The sequence below is a fragment of the Quercus lobata genome, chromosome 10 (genome assembly GCF_001633185.2).
Source record: "Quercus lobata isolate SW786 chromosome 10, ValleyOak3.0 Primary Assembly, whole genome shotgun sequence".
NCBI classification, from domain to species: Eukaryota; Viridiplantae; Streptophyta; class Magnoliopsida; order Fagales; family Fagaceae; genus Quercus; species Quercus lobata.
In genome coordinates this window covers 46,062,399-46,072,141 of record NC_044913.1, presented here as the reverse complement: position 1 = coordinate 46,072,141, position 9,743 = coordinate 46,062,399, and the positions used below count along the sequence as shown (strand labels likewise).

Genomic DNA, 9,743 nt, shown 5'->3' with positions numbered 1-9,743 from the left:
ATCAAGGACCAAAGGAGCAAAAGCTCAACCATAGGAACCCTTCCTCATCCAAATGGAACAATTGTTTGGAATGAGTGTCTCAAGAGAGGAGAGACGAGGGTTGGAAGAATAAGAACTGGAGATGCACATAGACAATGAGTTAAGAGCATTTAACACTTTCTTTAACAACATGTTATTTTCACTCAAATCCGATTTACCCTTTTTAGCATAACTTCCAAGAAGCTCAAGTTTCTCTTTTCTTTTGATTCTTTTAAGAACATGAAACTTAGAGCAATGAGGTCTTAGATGACTAAAAGCACCACAATGGTAACAAACAATGTGTTTAGGTCCACTAGGCTTTTTGGGGAGGGATCTAGTAACATGGTTTTGTTCTTTTTTCAACTTATGACATTGAGGTCTTATATGACCAATCACACCACAATGGTGACAAGTTGGAATAAACTTAGATCCATCCAAAACCTTAGGTTAAGATCTAAACGGAGGCTTTGACTTAATAGCCTTTCTCTCCACCTTTTGATTTCTTTTATGTGGAGGAATGTACACTGATTTGTCCTTTGAGGTAGAACACACAATAAGCACAAAATCAGGTACCACAACATGATTGCAACAAATATTTTCATTCTTTTTAGGAATAGGTTCAGCAATCAAACACTTGGCATGCATCTTAGGAGATTCATTTTCACATTTTAGCTCATCAACAAGTTTGTTAGACAAAACATGTTTAGCATCCAAGTCCATATTCAAACATTCAAACTCTTTCAGCTTTTCAAGAGAATTTTCAGCAAGTTTCTTATATTTTTCAACCAATTTGTTAGATTCATTGAGCTTAGCAATCAAATCATCATTTTCACAAAATAACTTGCTCAAATCCTTAGTAAACTTTTTAGCCTTTTTCTTCAAGAGTTTAATGTTAGAAATATCAACAACACCCAAAGATTCATGTAACATAGCATCGTAATCATGAGGATCATCACTCATAGAGACATTTTCACAAACACGTGGCATGTTACAATCATCAACATCCAAAACATGCATAGAGGAATACAAAGTACCATCCATGGCAAATACACAAGGGGTCAAGGATCACACTTAGGTATTTAAACCACAACAAGTGTACCCGCTCTGATACCAATTGAATTTTCAATATGTGTATAAAATACTATGAACGTTTAGACCCTCATATTACAAATTACCAATTCAAGCTTATTATCAAACAATGTATGTGCGGAATATGAACATAAGTTTAGAACAGAATTGATAAACAATCTAAACCTAAAAAAATCACATCCACAGCAGCAATTAAATGGTAAAGATTAAGGGAAGAGAGATGCAAACAGAAGGACAACACATCGATGTGTTATCGAAGAGGAAACCGACGCCCCTAGCGTAAAACCTTTTCGCCACCCTCCAAGCGGTCAATAATCCACTAAAAAATGAAGTTGGGATACATGAACAGTAGAGACCCTCCAAGCCTAATCTACCCTGTGTACCTAAGCTCTCCAAGCTGCTACTCCAACGAGGTTACGTCGAACCTTTGTCTTCTCTATCTTACCGGATTCCGCTATAGCCCATAGCATTAACCAATATCAATGGGTCCCTTCCTAATTGCTTCCCAAGCACCAAAAAGCCTTATCACAGATATGGGTATGGTGAGAATAGGATTTTGCTAATGAACCTCTCAAGGATTTAACAATGGAGAGGGTGAGAGTTGAGAAATTTGAACAGTCACTATGTAAAGATTGTGGATGTGTCAATCTTGTTTTTCTCTAGGATTTCTCTCTCAAAATTCTCTCTGGAAAAATCTCAATATTTCATGGGTATAAGGGGTATTTATACTAGAGTGAGAAAGGAATGCGAAGACTCAGTTTTTCCATAACAGAGTGGACTAGCAACTTGGCCTCGTGACTTGACTAAGTTGCGAGTCCAAGCCACGATCTAACTAAATGGCCCGTTTGGATTTTTTGTCCTGTAATGCTACAGCTGGCATGATAGTTTAGCTTCTCTGCAAGCTTCACTCGTGTAGATCTTCTTATGGCTTGCAAGCCGTGAGCCACTCGCGAGATCCAGCCGCGAGTCCTTGCTTCACTGTACAGCCTTAAGCATTTCTTCACACTCTCTCACACATTACCCTTACATGATTCCCACCTAAACATAGGGTTACTAATTGCTAAATTTCAAGCAAATTTGGCACGGAATCAAGCCAACAAGATGGTTGATTAAATTCAACCTTACAGTTATCAATACTCAATAGATAACATTCGTAAAGACAGAAAGAGAATTGGAGAGAGAGAAATTTGATAAGTTGCAAAGAGATTTGGAAGGAGAAATTTAAGCCCCTCCACTATAGTTGAACTGGTCTTCCTCCATCTTCTGGTTCCACACAATACTTATTTTAAATATCATTTTGTCTCTTGGTAGTTATAAATTTTGCCTGTTACATAATCCTTTCCACAGAAAACCAAAAACCCATCTTTCTTCTCTCTCTCTCTCTCTCCTTCTCTCTATACTTTATTATTTTATTTTCTGCAACAATTTGAGTCAAAATCTCCAAACAAGTTTTTCACTATTTGCAAGCAAAGCCCTAAAGCAAGAACATTTGTAGGTCATCACTCGCTTTCAAACGACATCCCACCACCATAATACCACCAACACCACATTAGTAAATGTATTTTCTTATGTACAAAATCTTTTGCATTAATTATTATTTAGGTTTGGTTATTAAGGACAGCTTAGTTTTGATTTAGATATCTAGCCTAGATTTGGTTTTTATTAAGGTTTAAAATTTATAATTGGTTTGAGAGAGTTAGAAATGCTTTGTATTTTATCGCAAAGAAGTAAATCATGAGTGGGAGTTCAAATTGGGTGTTTGAGAGTTTTGAACTATATTATCTTCCGCAAGTTGGAGGCATGTGTTATCTCCTCCCTCAAACTATCCGAAGAGAACCAAATTTAAAGTTGGATTGAGAGTTTAAATTTCATGTTTTTGATGAATTTTGGGATACCCAGATTTATTTTTATTTTTTATGGATGACCAAGTTTGTGATTTTTTAGGGGCATTTCTGGGTTTTGCATGTTGGATTATATTCTCCTAATTTTAATTGAGCATCTGTTTGGGTATTGAGGAAAAAAAAATAACAATGAAGAAAAAGTGAATGGAAGCACAATTAGTTGTGAAGGGTTTTTTTAGATATCATGGTGAATTGTGAGTTTCGTTTTGTTAATTTGAAAATTGGGGATTACTTTATTGGTTTTGGTAGATTTTTTTTAAGGGAGAGATTTAACAAAGCAATGAACTATAGCTTTGCTGTTAATTTTTTTTTTCTTTTCTAATAAACATTTTCTTTATGTTCTTTCTACTAAGATATGTCTATGGTATTATTTTTTACTTTAATTGCTTATCTTTTCTAAAGATTATTCAATCCAACAGATTTTGGGAACACACTGGACACCACCATTCATATGGGAAGAATATCTTAATTACTTCTTCATTCATAGAAAGTACTTGCAATTCTTTGTTTGGCCCATTTTAGCCCTTAATAATGTTTGGAATTGTTTTAGTTCCACCATTACTGTTTTGGGATATTATATAAACTTTGATTTTTTTTTTTTTGACACATGAATATTGATATAGGGAAAAAAAGAAGAAGAGATTATTGGTCCATTGAATGAGGAAGAACAGGGCAAAGGAGAGTTGAGGCATTGCAAAGCCAGTTTAATGGGCAGGACCAGCCTCATGATTGAAATAGGATATTGATTCAAACACTTTCGCTCCCACTCCCACTCCCACCCCAAATTGGAAAAGTTCGTAGTCATGATGCACATGTTAAGTCAAAAGGGTGAAATATATTCTAATTTAATACGGTTTCAGGGTAAACTCTTCGATGGAGAAGTTATTGCTGTGAAAAGTCTTTCAAAAAATTCTGGTCAAGGAGATCTTGAATTTAAGAATGAAGTTTCGTTAATGGCCAAGCTTCAGCACCGAAATTTAGTTAGACTCCTAGGATTTTTCTTGGAAGGAATTGAAAGGCTTCTAATTTATGAGTTTGTACCCAATGGAAGTCTTGATAACTTCATTTTTGGAATGATTTTACTTCTACCTATATTTCAAAATTATATTCATTGTAATTTATTTTGATTACATGTCTTTTGTGGATAGATTTCCTACACATTTTAGTCCAATATAATATATTTAATTGACTATGTAGATCCAATCAACTATGTACAACTGGATTGGGCAAGACGATAAAAAATCATAGGAGGCATTGCACGAGGTCTTCTCTACCTTCATGAAGACTCTTGACTTTGTATTATTCATCGGGATCTCCAAGCAAGCAATATCCTATTAGATTCTGAAATGATTCCAAAATTTTCAGATTTTGGTATGGCAAGATTGTTTGAACTTGATCAAAGCAAAGGCAATACTAGTAGAATTGTGGGAACCTAGTAAGTATCAAACTTTTTTTTTTGACAATCTAGTATCTTTCATAGGTATACTTTATGTTTACGTTGTACCAAAAGATACAATATGAAAGGCTAATAAGTATTGTTGAAAATAATTGTGAATGTGCAGTGGATATATGTCTCCAGAGTATGCAATGCATGGACAATTCTCAGTAAAGTCTGATGTCTCTAGTTTTGGTGTGCTAGTATTAGAGATAATAAGTGGACGAAAGAATAGCTCCTTCCAAAATGGAGAGAATATTGAGAACCTTCTAAGCTATGTAAGTATTTTTATTTTTGGGTCTAATGGCACATACACCCTATAAGTATAGAGTGGTAGGTCGGACTACATGTTCAAATACCACCATGTGGTGGGGTGGGGGTGAGGGGATTAATTGGCTCAACGGGAGTGGAAAAAATTTGAAATAATACCCTTTCATCTTTAGGATGTGGAGTATCTAGTATTCTACCCATTGGCCTGTACCTATTAGTAAGGCACTAATATCGTCCATAAAGTTACAAATTATTGATGTAGCTTGTACAGCTAGTTGGCTTTAAACCAAATACATAGGAATCTAGCACAAATGAAGGATGAGGAGGTCAAAGGAAATGAAGAAATACATCAAGTTGTGTAGCCCAAATATATTTCTTTTTAAAACACAATAAAATAATGTCCTATGGAATACTAAATTAATTAGTTTAAATTATATTGCAAGCATGGAAAAATTGGAAATAAGGTATAGTTTCAAATCTTGTAGATCCCATGTTGAAGGTAGGTTTGGCAACCGAAATAATGAGATGTATTCACATTGGATTACTATGTGTTCAAGAAAACATAGCTCATAGACCAACTATGGCATTTGTTGTTCTTATGCTTAATAGCTACTCTATTACTCTACCAGTACCCTCAGAACCTGCATTTTCTATGAACAGTGGTAATGAATCAAACATTTGCTTGCAATGGGAGCGTGATTCAAGGGTGACAGAGTCAATTCAATCTAAAAGTAGCTCTGTCCAAGCTTTGATAAATGAGGTGTCAATCACAGAGCTATCTCCTCGCTAATGTTTAATGAATTTGAAATATAATACCACTATTTTCCTAATTTATTTATTTTAATTGAAGAATACACAATATAACAATATATGAGTTATTGATGATACATTAACAATGGCAGCATTCTTTTCAAAACCCGAACTACTTAGTGACCCAAAAGAGAATTGGTGTAATTTATCCATTTGTTCTTCTCTAGCTCTAGTCTTATTCAAGAAATCAGAAAGCCACATTATGATTTGCCAATCTGACTGTCTCCAATTTCAATTTTTCTATTTGAATCATAGGATATAAAATTGAATTATAAAAAAGGAGTTGATATAAAAGTAATTTTATGTATATTAAAGATATTGTCATGTGATGTCTTGTAATATTTTACTTACGAGTAATGTAAGGTTGAATTTATTCAACCATCTAATTGGCTTTATTCCGTGCCAAATTTGCTTGTAATTCAGTATTTAGTAACCCTGTATTTAGGTGGGTTTGATGTAAGGGTAGTGAGTGAGATAGAGTGAAGATTGCTCAAAAGTGTGCAAGAAAACAGAGACTCGCGGCTGGGACTCGCGGCTGAAAGCTGCCAGACGCAGCACACGTGCCAAGCATGCTGGAAGATGAACAGTCATGCTAGCTGGAGCACTACAGGACAAAACAGGACAACTGGCCATACGGTTATCTCGCGACTGGATCTCGCGACTTGGTCAAGCCGCGAGGTCAAGCCGCGAGCCACCCCTGTTTTGTAAAACCTGACGTTTCACATTCCTCTCCCACTCCAGTATAAATACCCCTTTTACCCACGATTGTGAGAGAGCTTCCAGAGAGAATTTTGAGAGAGAAACCCTAAAGAAAAACAAGATTGATTCACCCACAATCTATACCTTAGAGTCTCTTCAAATTCCTCAACTCTCTTCCTCTCCATTGTCAAATCCTTGAGAGGCATTATACCAAACCTGATTCTCACCATTATCACTACTGTGAGACAGTTGTTTGGATTTCTGGGAAGCAGTTAGGAAGGAACCAATCTTCATTGGTTGATGCTACGGTCTAGTAGCAAAATCCGGGAAGCTAGAAAAGAAAAAGGTTCGGCGCAACCTCGTTGGAGCAAGAAGCTTGGAGGGCTTAGGTGCACTGGGTAGATTAGGCTTGGAGGATCTATTGCTGTCCATGTATCCCAACTATATTTTCTAGTGGATTGTTTACCGCTTGGAGGGCGGCGGAGAGGTTTTACGCCGAGGGCTTCGGTTTCCTCTTTGATAACACATCGCGTGTTGTCTTTGTGTTTGCATCTTCCTTCCTCTCTATCTTTGCCTTTTTATTATCTGCTGTGGGTTGTGTTTTGTTTTGGCTTAGATAGTTTTTACCAATTTCATATTATAGCATATGTTAAGTTTCCGCACACTAGTTGTTTGACATATTGCTTGAATTGGTTAAGTTGTAATTTGGGGGTCTAAACATTCAAGGGTGTTTATACACATTTCTGAACTTTCAAGCAAGATTTAGGTACAGTACTTAGGTGCTGTTTTTTAGATTCCCTTTTTAAGATTTTGCCATGTGGATATTTTCTCATGAGATGGAATTGTATTTTTTAGTTATGTAGTCACATGGCTAAATCTTAAGAGGTGAACCTAAAGAACAGCACCTAATTAAGGTACTGTACCTAAATTTTGTCCTTTACTTATATAGGATGGTAGTGGCATTTTTTCATGATTCCGTATTACTAGATTGAAATTCAAAGTTAGTAATTTGGTGATTCTAAAAAAAAAAAAAAAATAGTAATGTTGGAACATTGATTTTGCATAAGATTTAAAGTGTGGCAACATGAGTGAAAACAAAGAAAGGGGAAAAACAGTGGAGTACTTTTCAATTTTTCATTTCTTGTCCCCATTTTTTTTATTGTATTTTGTTGCCTTACTTAGATGAAATAATTCTAATGAAATCATTTTTATTTTTCATAAAATTTTCAAAATAATTAATTGAAGAAACAAACTGTTAATGATAAACAATAAAAAAAAAAAAAAGAGTATAAGTTATTGTGAGCCACTTAAAAATTAATAACGTTGTCGTCTTCAGTCAACAAGAAAAATAAAATAAAATAAAATCAATAACAATTTGGAAAAAAAAAAAGGAAAAAAACTGTGGAAAAGATTGCGTACCTCTAACATTACTCCATTTAGATGCCATTCCATGTGCCGTACGTGTTGAATGAGATGGGAGTCCACTAAGACCAATACACTTGTACGTTGACTACCATTTTTAAAGTTTACAGAAAAGTCCCAATGGTGTAAAGTTGAAGTAGGTGAAGTAAGACTTGGCTTCCTAAAATTTTGATAAACTAGTATTTCATTATTTATCTATGATTATGAACCAATATGATATGAGAAGTATAATGCATATATCGAATATATGTGATAATTGTTGCTATTCAGTGAAGGTAAGACTAAAATGATAGGAGTCTTTTAGTTCAATTAACATCTCCTAAAATCATAAGGTTCAAATCAAACTACCCTCAACTATCAAATTATAAAAATAAATAATCAATAAAAACATAAGCGCAAAAGAGACCAATATAATGGTGGTTCTCCGTAATAGGTCAACCATGCAAGTCCTATATATAAAGAAAACATTTTATGAGAAATATTGCAAAGCTAACCTTTCTATTTTTATTTTATTTTTTTATTGATATACTAGTCAAAACTTTATGTTCAACAAAATGAAGGGGTAAATAGGTATTTATCCTAATTTGAAAACTATGTAGCAAAATGTCAATGTTTTAAAATTATTTAGCAAAATGCCTATGTTTTAATTGGAACTCAATTTGAACAAAAAAAAAAGAAAAGAAAAAAGAGTGAAGTGCTACGTCCACAACACGGTCACAACACTTTCACAACAAATCATAGTTGGTAAGATGTTATTGGATGTCCACAACACGGTCGCAACGCTTTCACAACAAATCATAGTTGGTAAGATGTTATTGGTCCTAATTTGAATCCATAATTTAAAAACAGCGATAACAATCTGCCACTTAAGATTTGTTGTAAAAATGTTGTGAACTTATCATTTCTAAAAAATTGCTTTTATTGTATTGATGTCCAGATAACTATTTGTATGTGTGTGTGTTTTTTTTATTTATTATTATTATTATTATTTTTTTATAATATAAATCAAAAGTTAGAAAGGAAGATAAATTTAATGGCGAGATTTGGGGGGGAGTGGGGCTGGGAACTTATTTTCATATATTTCGGAATCTCAGACATATAAATGCATATATTTTAATTTTTTTGAAAAACATTTTAGGGGGGCCAATGCCCCCTTCGGCCTTAACGTGGCTCTGCCACTGCAAAGTCCTTAAACACCATGCTTGATTCACTTTCGTCATGTCACGTCCCATGGAAGCTTCTAATGCAAAAACATTGGTTTCAACATGGGTTCTTTTTAGCCCATTACAAATAATATTGCTCTTGTTGTACTAACTATATTCTCCTTTTGCATCTATCAAAGACTCAGGCAGTCAAGGGAGAAACCAAAAAGCAGGGATGGAGGCATGCTTGACCCCCCAAATTTTTTTATAAAAAATATGAGTATATACTCCGTACTAATTTTAGCAATTTTGTTTTATAAAGTTACACTATGCCCCCTTTAATAACATTATTAATTCTTTTAAGAGTAATGTTATTGCCACAAAATTTTCTATATATAGCACTTTTACAAACTACTGAGGTAGCAAATTTATATTGGTTTGCACTTGTTCCACCACTTACACCGCTTTTTTACTTATCAATAACCACTAATTACATCAGCAATTTATAAAAAAGTTTGTAACTCTAACATTCCTCCTTGTAAATAACATAAAAAAAATCTATAGTGATAAGCCAAGAATGTATTGACCCCTTATGGTAAATTAACCAATTAATTAGCCAAGTGAATTAATTAAGTCAATTAACATGCAATATGCGTGGTAGCACAAACAAATCACCAAATAACTAAATGCAGTGGAAAATAAATTTGACACGGTGATTTGTTTACGAATGGGAAAACCTTCAAGACAAAACCCCACTAGGTGAATTTATGATCACCACTTCCGAGAATGTACTATTATCAAAACAAGTAGTTACATGTAAAGGAATCCTAGTACCTTATACCAACATACAGTTAAACTCTTACCCCACTACACAATTGGAATTGTAATGTAGTGACAATCTTTCATTTCAATGCACAGCTCCAAGTACATGACTAACTAATCGATGCACGGATTCTA

General features: G+C 34.4%; 1 pseudogene; it reads left to right on the top strand.

Moving 5' to 3' along the window:
* Positions 1 to 4,331: 4,331 nt before the first annotated feature.
* LOC115964837 lies at positions 4,332 to 5,503 on the top strand (annotated as a pseudogene).
* Positions 5,504 to 9,743: the final 4,240 nt, after the last annotated feature.